This window comes from Anser anser, assembly GCF_964211835.1.
Source record: "Anser anser genome assembly, chromosome: 14".
In the NCBI taxonomy this organism is placed as follows: domain Eukaryota; kingdom Metazoa; phylum Chordata; class Aves; order Anseriformes; family Anatidae; genus Anser; species Anser anser.
In genome coordinates, this window is record NC_139735.1 from 2,816,978 (window position 1) to 2,830,208 (window position 13,231).

At 45.7% G+C, this 13,231-nt stretch overlaps 1 long non-coding RNA gene across 3 annotated transcripts in view; it reads right to left on the bottom strand.

The window, feature by feature from the left end:
- Nucleotides 1-2,901, bottom strand: part of LOC310881502 — a 32,264-nt gene extending 29,363 nt beyond the window's left edge. For all 3 annotated transcript variants that reach the window (XR_014572425.1, XR_014572426.1, XR_014572427.1), the window contains exons 1-2: nt 2,565-2,901; nt 1,447-2,222 (exon numbers count right to left, since the gene is read on the bottom strand). This is a non-coding gene — a long non-coding RNA (uncharacterized lncRNA). The remainder of the gene's footprint in view (nt 1-1,446; nt 2,223-2,564) is intronic.
- Nucleotides 2,902-13,231: the final 10,330 nt, after the last annotated feature.

The window sequence follows — 13,231 nt, forward strand, 5'->3', positions numbered from 1 at the left end:
AGACTCACACCTAGTACTCGAGGCAGACAGATATTCGCACTACGCTAGAGCTGTTCCATAGGGAATAGCACGTGGAAGAGTACTGAAACGCATCAAATCAGAGAAATGTCACGATTTCACAGATCTAAGACAACTCAAACCGAGGAAACCAAACCACAGCCGGCAGATTTGCAGCAATGCAAGGTGACACAGACAGCTCCAGGTTCAGGTGCACCAGCTGGAGGTACCTGGGGAGGATTTTGCCCTGAAAAAACAGGCAGCCCTCGGTTAACCAAGGAGCAATACACCTTCCTAAAAGCAACCACAAAGGCACATCTCACAAAGGACAAAAACTGCCAGAGCTTGAGAGCTTTGTTGAAGCAGGGCCTAACGCCTGTCAGCTTGGACAGGCTTTAAACTCCTCAGAGAAGCACTCAGCAGCTTCAGATCCATGTTTCTACTTTAGAAAGTAGAAGGCACAGGAGACAAATACTTTTTAAAAGACATTGTTTCTGTCTATTAGCCCCATATACTTGTTAAATATCCAGCTGAGGACAGTAAAAGTAAACAAACAGAGACATTTTGAGGTACTCATTTGCACCTTCGGAGAGATCTACTGTGATTACACAGTTGGTTAACTTTAGGGAGAAACTTCATCTTTTTATTAAGAAAAAGGAACACAATTATAACGTCAGTGTGAAACAATTTGTCCCACACGTGATATTTCTGTCTGTGTCAGTTTATTGCTTCAAAATTATTTATCTCTGTTTGTTTTTTGAAGGACATCTTTTTGTGCCTTCGAGCCACTCTATTCATTAGTTCTCCAGAGCTCGTGTCCCATTTCATTATGTTTTAATCTTTACAGTTGTTAATTTGCATTTCATTTCCTGTAGTAGCAAAAAACTACGAACAAAAAAGTTATTGTAAATATTAACGCAAGTCAACTGATAATCATCCAAGGAAGCATTTCACAGCAGTAGCAATTGCCTGCGTCCAAGGCAGAAAAAGAGCAATTTAAGTAGTTTGAGAGGAGAAACACTTCAGGTTGAGGGCACAGCACCTTCTCAGAAGCATAGGCTGGGCCACTGCAAAGCAGCACTCCTAATTAACGAGGTCTTACTTGGAAGAGAAAAAAAGGAAAAAAAGCAAGCCCTATTTGGTAACCAGGCTTCTGAAGTCCATCAGGAGCTGAGCTACTTTAGCCTCTCCACAGCACGTTAAGTACAAGTAACCGCTTCGCTAGCGCCCCAACTGTAACGCTCACCTACAAAAACTAACAAAAACACCATGCCAAACCAAGAGATAACAGCCCTACAGCAGCAAACCCAACAAACCAGGCAGGTGAGGCTTCCTCCTCCACGCACAGCCCTTGCTGCCAGCTCCCAGCATCGCGCTACACCAAGCTCAGTTTTCATTTCGAGAGAGACACGTTCAACGCAGCTTAAACAACAACAAAAAGTAACTCACTCAGATCTAAGCCACCGTCCTGCAGGCTCCGAGCTTCGCTTGTGGTGTTCTAGGGATGGGGCAAAGGAACCCAGTAACAACCCACCTCCAGGTGCGCTGCCTCAGCCCAAATAGATCACAGCATTTTGGAGGTGGATAATTATCTTCGTTAGATAAATATACGGCAGGCTTGTAAACAGGTTAGCTTTAATGGAGAAAAGCACCGAGTCACTCAAAGCTTGTGAGTGGAAGCCCGAGCTCTGGCTGGCTCCCTAATTAACCTCCCGCAGCCGCGCAGCGTGCTGCCAGGAGCTACAAAGGACGAGGGCTGCCAGGAGCTGCTCGCTAGAAAACCTCCACAAAAGAGACAAGCGGAGCTCAGGGTCTGGTATTTAGGCTCGCACCTCTGTAACTCCTCTTGTACTCGTCAAAGTCCCCGTTTTATCCCTTAGGGAATACCACCAGGCACGTTTCCTGGCTTGGGGTTTCCACTGTCACTAAGTGTCCCCAGCACGCGGCTGCTATCGGGAGGAGAGCAGTCACGGTGCAGCAGCGATACCCAGGTTTGGAGCAGAGCCTGCAAAAGCCCAATGCAGACACCCAGCTCCCTGGTGCTGGGGGGAGGATTGCCTCCAATTCCTCACGCTTGTTGCACCTTTGTAAGAACTCCAGCATTGTACCACAACATCCATCTGAGCCATTTCTCCGAGCAGCTGCAGCTCCTGCCCATCCATCACAGCAAGGTGCTCTCCTAGCCGTGCCGCATGCACAAGTAACACAGCTGTATGGGCTTCACTCTGATATAAAAAATAAATAAATAAATAGATGAGGTACTTCTCTTTATGGTCCCCCTCTCCAGTTCCTCAGCTCCTCTGGGTTTCCACAGCTGATCTGACAGGACCAGCTCTCCACCCCAAACACAGGCACAAGCCCTCTTTGCAGCTGTTTCCATTTGCAGCAGCCAAACAAAGGGGCTGCTATGAAAACAAAATGCCCAAATTTTTGCCCCAGTCAAGCCCTGAAGAGTGATCAGAGCAAGAAATGAAACCCACGTGATGAAGAGCCAAAGAGGTACTGCAGAACGTGTCTGTAATGCACCTGCATAAAATTAAGAAGAAATGGAAGAAGCAAATGCAGACCTAGCTGCCTGTTGAGTCTTTGCTGTGTAGAAAACAATCGTTTCACATCAGTGTAAATGCATCATTCTTCCATGCATCATTGCCCTCGTACTTTTACATCATTATGAGTAGAAGGGGAAAAGGATCAAAGCAGCCCTTGCTGCTGGTGCTGGCAGCCGGTGGCTGCAGCCCGTTCCTACAGCAGCACGGGGCAAGGTGGGGGCAAGGAGCTGCCCACCTCCCGCTCCTCTGCTCCGCGCTCCTGGGTGTTACGGATCCCTGTAGCCCTCCTGCAGCAGGACCACACCTCCCTTTTTCCTTCTCCTGGCACTCCAAAACCAGCACATTACATTACTGATTAAACTGACCTTTAAAAAAAAATAGCATAAATAAACAGAAAAAACCTATCCCATGCACTAACATACTTGTGTAAGTCTCCTGGTTTTGATTACTTATTCTCTGTAGAAAGACTAACCTGAGGATTTTCAGGATTAACCTCCGCATTAAAAAGTTAAGAGCTTCATTCTGGAAAATAGAGCCTTCCTTGATGAGAGATAGGAAATAACTTACTTTAATCGTTAACTCAGAAAAGTTCGGGGGATGACCTTTCAGGTATGCATTGGCCTCATGGACTTCCCCCTTGCCGGAACAGGAGTCTCTTTCAGGGGAGTTTCAACCCTAAAGTCATTCCATGATTTTATTTTATTTTTTCTCCCATGTCTTGGAGGAAGGGAGAGGGTGGAGTTGGGCAAGAGGGATGTCCTGCTGCCCTGCCAAGCCCCTGGAGAACAGACCTGCTACGCTCTACAAAGGTATTAATTCCCAGAGATTTGGGAAAAACGGTGCTGACCGAACAGGTACAAGAGCAGCCTCCAACCAAACAAGTATGTTACAAATTTAACAAGAATGACTGACAGCCATGCAGGAAGAACCTGGTATTAATGAAATCAAATAACGAAGCACCCAAGAATTAAATGGAATTTTGCAGCTGCAGGTTTCCTGCTGAGCAAAGTCAACCTAACATCTGCCACCCTCCTACAGATAAAAGTTCCCATCCCTAAAAAAAAAGGATCTATACCCAGCACATCCTCTGGGCATGCTGGCTCCCCCCAGCACTTGTTCAGTGCTGCCGCCTGCACCCAGGGCTGTCACCCAGCCCCACTTCCATCATCCCCCACCAGCCTTGCCCTGGGGGAAGCCACGTGCAGGAAGGGTCTCAGCAGCTTCAGGGAATCTTCAAGTCCCCTAAAACAAATCCTTTCTGGAGTAATAGGCCAAATTCTGCTCTCCCTAGGTAAAGTCTGTAGCAACCTCTTTACAGTCACTTGAGTGTTGCTGGGGTTTAGCGTGATGTAGCCAGAGGCAGGGAGGCTTTAGCTGACGGATAAACAAAGTTTGGCAGAGCCGTCCCCGATCTGCAGCAGCTGCTCCGATTCTCAGGTGAGAAAAGCACATGCAAAAAGTTGAATCAAAGAAAAAAAAGAGATGAGCATCTCGAGCAAGATGGAACAAGAACTTAAAAAAAAATGGAAACACACATCCAAGGGTTAGGCAACAGACATCAGCCCCATTCCTGTCGTAAGAGCTCTAATCTGAGAGGAGTTAATTCTCCGTCTCCCTCGTCCCAATGTCTTTCACGACAAGCTGGCACAAGGCTTTGTAGCACCATGCACAGACACAGCGCTGAGCAGGAAGCCAGGGCCCCCGCTCTGACCAGCTTAAACGTTAAGCAACTGCACAATAACCACCTTAATCGCCCTCCTTTCTGCTTTCCTGCTACCTTCCTCTCCCCACCCCGTCCCCATCAAATTTATTGCCATGGATCCTGAAAACCCTGGAAACAGCTCAGGTTTTAAAGCTGTTGAGACCACTGCCAATCCTTCCTACCCTATCCTCCCTTTCATTCCTGCTGGACCCAAATCCATCCCAGTCTGGCTGTTGCCTCTTGTCTTCTTGTTAGCTGCAGGCTCTCCAAAGCTTTCCTGGCCTTGTGCAGGGTTTGGTGGAGTCCTCCATCACGACCAGGTCCACAAAGCACTGCACGAATCTCAGCTACAACAGATTTCTGCAGTTATAACTTTGGTGACAAAAAGCAGCTACTGTGTAAAAGACATCAAGAAATTCTCCCTTTTCACTGCTGTGACGCTGAAACAATGCAAAATTACACCCCATCGGTAGCCCTCTGTGCTCTGGGTTAAACTCCAAGCAGCACAGAAGGACGAATTTCCTTTCAGCCACCTTCCCTTGAGGCTGGTGGAGCTGCGTCCGTGCTCTCCAGCGGGCGCTGTGGTCGCAAGGTGGTGGGGAGCAGCTGCGGTCACCTCCCCATCAATAACCGCCGGGCACACGGCCTGACTTTGGCTCGTGAAACGATCATTAGTAATGATGCATCAAAAAGGTTTTGATGAGTGAATGATAAAAGTAAACAGGACACAGTAATAATCAGCCCTTATTTATAGCCAGGTAAAACACCACAGTTGTCAATTTTGGAAAGTGACTTTGAAGGAACTTTTTAAAAGGGGAGACTGAGAACATTTCCCCCCTCCCGCCTGCAAACAACCATAACCATTATTGATAGCATTTCTAAACTGGCAGGTACATAGAATCAGAGGCTGCTATTTTGTGTCAAAATTGTTTTATGGTGCCATATTTTTCCTTGTTTAAGGCAGCACTACTCATTTACAACATTAAACAACATGATTTATGTACTTTAACAGAGCTTACTACATTTAAATGTTTTAGGCATTTCATTTTTACAAGATACCTTGTTCCAAAATAATCAATGGGCTTTTTTCTTGGGCTGCAGTAGGAATGCAGTTTGTGTTTTATAGAAAAATCAATATAAGAATTAATGGGTGACGAGCAAAGTAAATTGTAAAAAGTACAGAGGGGTTGTGAGATCTCTTTTGCTGCATCGATTCCATTAGCATTAGGCTGCCCAGTTGTACGCGGCTTCATATTTGATAAGCAAGCAGCAGACTTCATATTCTGCTGAGGACTCGGAGACAAAATAGGTGAAGTTCAGCACTGAAATAACTATGCCAAAGTCATTGAGGTTAAAGCAAGAATGGACACGAGCCAAGGCGGACGCTGAAACACAATGCACTTCAGAAGCAGCAGCCATAAACATCAGGTGCTCGCGAGCAGGGCCTCTCTGACTTTTATTAAAGGCTGTGATACCTGAGTGATGACATTCTCGGCAGCTTTATGCTGCTGGGTTATGTGTTTTCTAATTAATTCCAAAAATAAAAAATACAAATTACCAGAAGACGACACTACTCACAGGTTTTCTTGCTACTAGAGGAAAAGCAACATAAAAAAAAAGAAAAAGCTGCATGCAACCTAGATTTCTTGTTAAAAACATAAACAGGGAGGAGCTCTGGCAGGCTACAAGCGATGTAATCCAGAAAACATTTTTTTTTGCCTAGGGCCTCTTTTCTTTCCTGAACTCTTGCTCTTAACATAAGTATTTGTGCTAGTGCCTCGAAAGACTCTCTTCAAATATCTCTAGAGTCTGTTTCCCCACCAGAGACTCCTGGCACAGCTGAAGCAGAGCTGACCTGTGCATCAGGAGACAGAAAAGCCCCAGCCCCTTACACCTCCCAGGCCTGCGGTGCTGCCACCAGTGTCCCCTGCGACCAGGCGGGTGCCACCTGCACAGCACAGGCGGCTCTCTGCAGCCCTCACACGCTCAGACTCACAGAAATCCGGCACGTTTGGACCGCACGTGGCTGCAGACACTTCTCCAGGCGTCCAGTTACCTCTGTTACTTAGCAGTGACACGTTTCCCTCTCGCAGCCTGTCCAGCAAATTGCAGCGACGACCTTCCACACTTCGAAACATCGATGATCATTCTTGTTCTGCATTACAGATGAGATGCATCTGTTCATTTTGCTACATTACTTCTCAAAGCTCTGACCCAATAAAGCAATTGCTTTTCAAATCAGGCTCTAGATATCTCACACTGCCAACAATACAGCATTCCGGGGTGCTGTAACAGCTGCTACCATCCTCATCTCCTCCCTCTCCTTTGGGAAGATCCTTTTCGTTTTCAGACCCATCAATAGGTTTTAATAGATCCCAGCAAGCAGGTTCGGCAGTGGGAGTCATGGCACACTTTTTCTGCAAATATTCCAAATCATTTTTACAAGTCACCTTTTTTCTCTTTTTGTTATTTGGAGTCTGAAAGCTTATTGTTCTTTGGGATGTACTTGGAGCAAAGGAATTTAATTATATTCTATTTCAAAACAAATTGTTGATACAGACTCAAAGTGTCAGTAATTAGATAATTTCACAGTGCACATTCCATTATCGCTGTCGTACTTAATGACTGTTTATTTGAGAAGTCCTTCTATCGCCGCAGCTACCCTGGTACTAAATATAATAATGGATGGTGTGATTGGTAAGCTTCACCCATTGCTCTCATGTTTAAAGTAACGAGCTCTGGAGAAATTTCTGCTCAAATGTGGAGATTTAGATGGCAAGGATTAAAACGCTGGCCTTAATGAAATCAGTAATAAAACAGTCATTGACTTCCCAGGGTTTAAATGTAATCAGATCCTTACAAGTAAAGATGATTAGTGACTTAGACTACATATTAAATAAACAATTATCATGAACTCTAGCTCTAGAGGACTAATATAGAAAGATCCCGTTCATTCACTCTTGGACTCCTTAACATGCTTAAAAATGCATGATACATGCACCAAAGCGTCCTAGCACTGCTCGGCAGGGTGCGTGCCCACAGCAGCCCCTGGCCTGGGTGAGGGCAGCCCATTGCCATGGGCCTGCAGGAAAGCACAGGGTCCCCCACCACACCAGGTGGGGGCAGGAGGCAGGACAGCAGAAGTCCTCCACCTCCTCCAGCCTCCAGCCACGATGCTTGGGAAAGGGCACCTTCCTCAGCACCTTCCCCTCCTCAGGAAGGGCACTGCACCCTCCCTGTCCTCTGCCCGACACTTCTGCAGGCCTAAAGTCACTGGGTGTTAGGGTCTTCATGCCGTGAACATCCTGCACGTCCTGTCTGGAGCAAAGCACGAGCATCTCTGAGGCACTTTCCGATGTCACAGATGTAGGAATTTTTAAAATGTTCATTTTTTTGCTTCTCTATTTTTTCAGAGCAAGATATGCAGATAATATAATGCATTTTTTATGATTCTATTAAAACACCGCATAATTATCCATCTATATTTTTGTCATAACTGATTTTGATTCCTTTTCAAGTTGTTGACATTTTTAGATACAGAGAGTACTGCGCTACCAAGTGCAGCGATTGCCATTCTCTTAGCACAGAACTTTATGATTCTGGCGTTTTTCAGTAAGGCGTGGACTAAATTTAAGCTTGCTTGGTGGGGTTGCTTTGAGGAAACACCAGCTGAAGTGCCCATCAACATGCAGTGGTCTCAAACCCTAGCAGCTGATGCACAGAAAGGAAAATGCAAGCATCATGATGGGGTAGATATTAAAAATAGTTAGATTTCAGCACACTTAGCTTAGCAAAATGTTGTGTAAGTACAACTTTCTGCTTAAAAAAACACTGCTTTATTGGTGAAATGGTGCATTACATTTGGAAATTGGAGGGAGCTCTATAAAGCACTTTGGTTTTGATCCACTTATAAAGGAGGAGGAATCAAGGTCTTTATTCTAAATATACAGATTGAAGGGATGCGTTACTATTTATGAACAGTAAAATGCCTTTTAAAAAATGTGGGCAAGGAAAACACTATCTACATTTTCAGACACAGCTCTTCAAAACGTATTAGGAGAAGTTTTTGCCCAACTTGCCAAGAATTACCCACTTTATATTAGGTATTAATTCGAACAGTGGAGCTAATTCAGTTCTATTTCTGTCAGCACAAAATACAATGCCATATTGTAATGCGATGGGGCAGAGAGCCTCCACCCTTCAGTACTGAGGCAAGCGTTCTCTCAACGTGACTTTGGCACCATAACCTGCTGAGGAACACCTTTGTGCCCCCAGTGGCTTTGGGCGTTGTTTTGGCTGGCCCCGTGCCCACGTGCTGCTGCCAGTCCACCCAGCGTGCCAGCCAATAACCCAGGCAACGTCGGCAACACACAGTAACCGGCCGCTCCCTGCTTTTACCTGAGCAACATCTCTGCTCCACCACCGGCTGCTGGAGCATTTCACCAGATATCACGTCCCTGAGCTTTCATCTCGTTGTCACGTTCTGGTGAGGCTGGTCAGTGGGTTGAAGGTGGCCGGGCAGGAGGTAATGAAGGAAGACAGAAAGCGCAAGCCCTAAACCCTCATTTCCTTAAAAAATTAGGCCTGCGAGGAGCAAAGGGATCTCAATACAAAACATACAGAAGGCTGTTGCAGTAGCAGCTATCTGAATACGCAGGATGTCATCCGCAGCCTCCTTCTCCCTTAAGTAAAGAAACTGTCAGGTAATGGCCAAATCCATCAGGCAGCGCTATCAGCTGTGCTGCTGCCCGTGCCTGCGCAGTGCAGCGTAAGCTCTGCTCCAAGACTTATGAAGCACTCCAAAATTTAGATTGTTCTCCATGAGGCGTGCTGAGATCTGGATATCATATTTCACTTTTTAATTAAAATATATTTTTCACTCCCGATCTACAGAAGGAAAAACAACATAAAAGTAATTGAGACTTCACGTTTCATATGTCAGATCATGATAGCTTTTCCTATTCACTGGCATGCCAAATAAGTACTTATAACAAGATTCACCATCAAAAGCAAGCACCCTCCTTTCCAAGGATGACGGAATCAGGCTTAGATAAAATAGGAACCAGCTCATGCTCAAAATGAATCCTGGTGTCAAGCTGCTGCACCTTTGCAAAGTCCTTCATCTCTCTAAAACCTGCCATACTTCATTACAGTATATGGTGAAATGCACCAGCCTCTCCAGGCATTTCGCAAAAATTACCTACTAAAGCAGACAGTGTTCAGAAATTAATGTCTTTAGTACCCATGAGCAGGACTGAGTCATATATTGCAGGCTGTAATTTCAAGGTCTCGTTCATCCCTCCCTGGTATCAAGCATTTTGTTGCAGCCTTTTAGTGGAAAGCTTTTATTTCCACAAGATTCTCTCCCCCTATTACGCCGTTACAAGGAAAAGCATAAAAAGCCAACAAAGGGAAGAAAAGAAAGTATTTCCTGCACTTGGAAGGCATGCCGGGTCGGAAAGGGCACGGAGCCACGGGACGTGCGCCTGGCTGCAGCGCGGGAGGGTTGTGCTCCTCGCAGGGAAGGACTTCACGTGGGCCTGGCCAGAAAGCAAGGCTTAAATTTCCCTTTTACACACACACAGAAACAACATTAACAATGAAGCTTCAACATCTGATTCTTATTTTTTTTTCTTAAATTTTGGACGACCTCCCCTTTTTGCTGGGAAGAGGGCAGGAGCCTGCGCCTGGGATGAGCTTCCCTCCTAAAACACCCAGTGCCAAACTTACCGTGGTTTGAAGTGCATCTGCCTCGGCCATGAAGCTTCTTCAACTGCAGGGGTAATTTGGCAAGATGTGCTAGGAAATTTTAGAGAATATTGGACTGGATGGTGTAGAAATAATGATCAGCATAGAAAGATTTGGAAGAAACCCGAGAGCGCCGTTGAGGAATGCCAGATTTGTCTGTTACCTCAGCTTAACGGAGCACTTTCACGACTAAATTAATTTTCTGCAGATTTCCTATGGCTTCCTGAGGATCAGAGCACAAGCACAAACTCCCAGCACCAACCCAATCTCCCTTCCAAGAAAGCTTTTCTATTAGTCTAGGTAAAGGAGGTACGGAAAACACAGTGCTTCACTTTTATCCATTTGTATACATTTGCAAAGCCTTTCAAAAGCAAAGACCTGGTCTCAAGGCTGGGTAAATAGTAAAGGAGTGTTATTGTACCATCTAAGACATTAGAAACCTTTTCAATTACTGCCGTTTAATTCCCTTATTATTTTCATTTGTTAGTTTCACCTCGTTTTGGACGCATTCTTTTATCTCTACATTACTTCTGATTAGTTCAGAGCCATGATCTGATCAAACCTCAAGTCTGTGGGTAGCTGGGACATCAGACCCAACAGAAAAGTGATTAGAAACCCCCCACTTAGCACGCTTTGTCTCATATCTACTGGAAGGTTGTTACAGTAAATGCAAAACCAATGTGGCCTGACACTGAGGAAAGTTAGAAGACTAAGAGACATAAAATGCATGAGTTATTTTTTACATTAGGTAGCAAACCGAGTTCTCCTTTAACCACTTAATTACCTTTGGCTGACAGGAAAAAACATTGCTATGAAAATTAGTCTTATCTTTATTATGGATGTGTCCCTGAAGATGCTGATGCACTGACTTATACATCCATGTATGAAGCCTGGAAGTAATGAAATAATTCTACCTTGTGAGCAGCTGCAAAGGTTTTGTACCATTGCCAAGGATTTATTACGTAGTTTAACGGTCATTACTTAGCATCATCTGCTCTTTTTATATATTCTCTATCACCATACCCATTTTCCTCTCTCAGCCTTATTATCTTATGTATATGAACAACGAATAATAAAGGGTGACAGGGAGTGGAAATCCAAACTAGCCCCAACTGGCCACAGGCAAGTCAAACAGCACTTCGGAGCTCAGCTACAACAGCCTCAGCATCAGGAGCTTGGGGTATTTGACAGCAGAAGTAATAGTGTCTTGTGGGATGTCTTCCCTGAACAGGCTGTTTGGTCCAGCACTGAGATAAAGAAACGCTCAGGACTATCTCCAGTAACATCTGCTGCCCCTCGAAGTTGAATAAAGCATCAATATTTCAGAGGAGCAGGTTTGGGATTGCAGCATGAACAGTTACCTGCGCCTACACAAGACATCCAGGTTTCACTTTTCCAGCAACCCACCATCCAAACACACTGCAGTTAGTTTAAAAAGAAAACACACGGTGATCCACTAGGAACGGGAAGCAAGGGCATGGGAACCCTGTCAAAAACTGGGCAGCAGATGGATCCTTTCCACGTCAGGGTTTCCAGAAAGCAGCAAGTCACCTTGCACCTCCATCACCAGGCTGGGGTAGCAGCCCTTGTACATTTTAATTCTACTCGGTGCTATTTTGAAATGTATTTCCTGCTCTGGAAGGATTAAAACCTTTTCTCGGTGTAGGATGTTCACAAGCATAAAGAACAGTTTGACTGAATTTTTAAAAAAGCTTTGAGATTTGGGGCAGCAGAAATAAAGACTCTTCATGAGTTCTGCATAATATCAAAGTGAGCAATGAAGTACAGAGAACAGCTGCCGGTAGAGTCTCCCCCTCTGCTGCAGCCTTCTCAGTCCCACGTGCATGGCAGATTTTCCTCTGCCTTTCGGGGACGGTCTGACAGAGCTTCAGGCTAGCACCGAGAGAGCTGTTTATTCTATATGAGAACATACACGTAAATTCAATATAATAGTTTCATTAAAAAAAAAAAAAAAACCAACGTAAAAGATCTCTTATTATTTATAGGTTAGTTTTCCTTTTCTCTGCTTGTCATACATCATACTTCCTAAAATAAAAGAAATAGCGGTCATTTCTGCCAGCCACATAGCACTGGCTGACATTTTGCTAGGGCTGTGGGGAAGCCCAGCTGTGAGCTGCGTGCAGGGTTCCAAGGTTTCCTGTCCCAGATGAATTCAGTCAGTGCACCCTAGCTGAAATGTCAACGGAGCAACGCAAAAAATGGTCCCGGGCACTCCTGGCCTGCACAGTGTTGAGTGTTTCCATGTCTGCAGGGAAAGTCTTTTGCTGCACGAAAGGCTTTGAAATTCAGCTTGCAAAGGCTGTTCAGCTAAAAAGCCTCTGCAGGCCCCCGGAGGGGAGGTGGGAGCCTTGAGGAGAAGCAGACCCCATTGTCTGCTGAACCCATCACGCTCCTACACTATGGAGCAAATGCTCCTGATCAGCAGGAACAGCAGTGTCCCAAGGGCTGTGGCCACATGTAAAATAAATTGGGTTTGCTAGGAAACAAAGCAAACCTTGCTGAGAGCAGAGGTGAGGATGTTATCGACAGAAAGGAAATTCTCAGTGTGCCAGTCCACAGGGGAAGACAAAGGACCAGAGAGGAGAGGCACCACGCAGCCCGAGACAAATGCATATCATCCCAAATCCAGCCGGTGGGTGCCCAGAGGTGACCTCTGATCATTTACGTTCATACGTTGTGCCGAAGGAGAGTATTTGCTGGGCAGCCTCCAAATCAGACAGACCAGCAGCATGTCAAAACCAAGTGCTATTTCAAGGCCCTGTTTTGGAGACCCTACGGGGGTTAGCAGGGAGGGCACTGCAGCTCTTCGTAGCCCTGTCTCCACCAAGCTGTGACCCAAGTAATTTCTGCATTACCCTCACCTTAAATCCCTGTGGAGCAGCAATGTGAAGCAGCAGCAGCGTAAGACCTTACGGTACCCTCTAACAGTACTGTACCCTCTAAAAACTCATGGTTGGGGGCCACAATACCTCTTCCTTTCGCTGTTTGTTTCAGTTTTTGAACGTGATGCTGCTGAGAAAAGGCAAATGCAACGTAAGTTGCCTGTGGTGACGTTTCCCTCTTGCTTCTAGGATCCCTCTGACCATGGACCTTGGTCCTCGGTAGTCACCAGGTGCTGCTGTGCCCAGGAGCTGGTCGTTCCCTCGGCTCTGCGGGGTGTCCTGCCCTCCAAAACCCGCAGCAGCAGTCACAGCCGGAGTTCAGCCTGCGACAG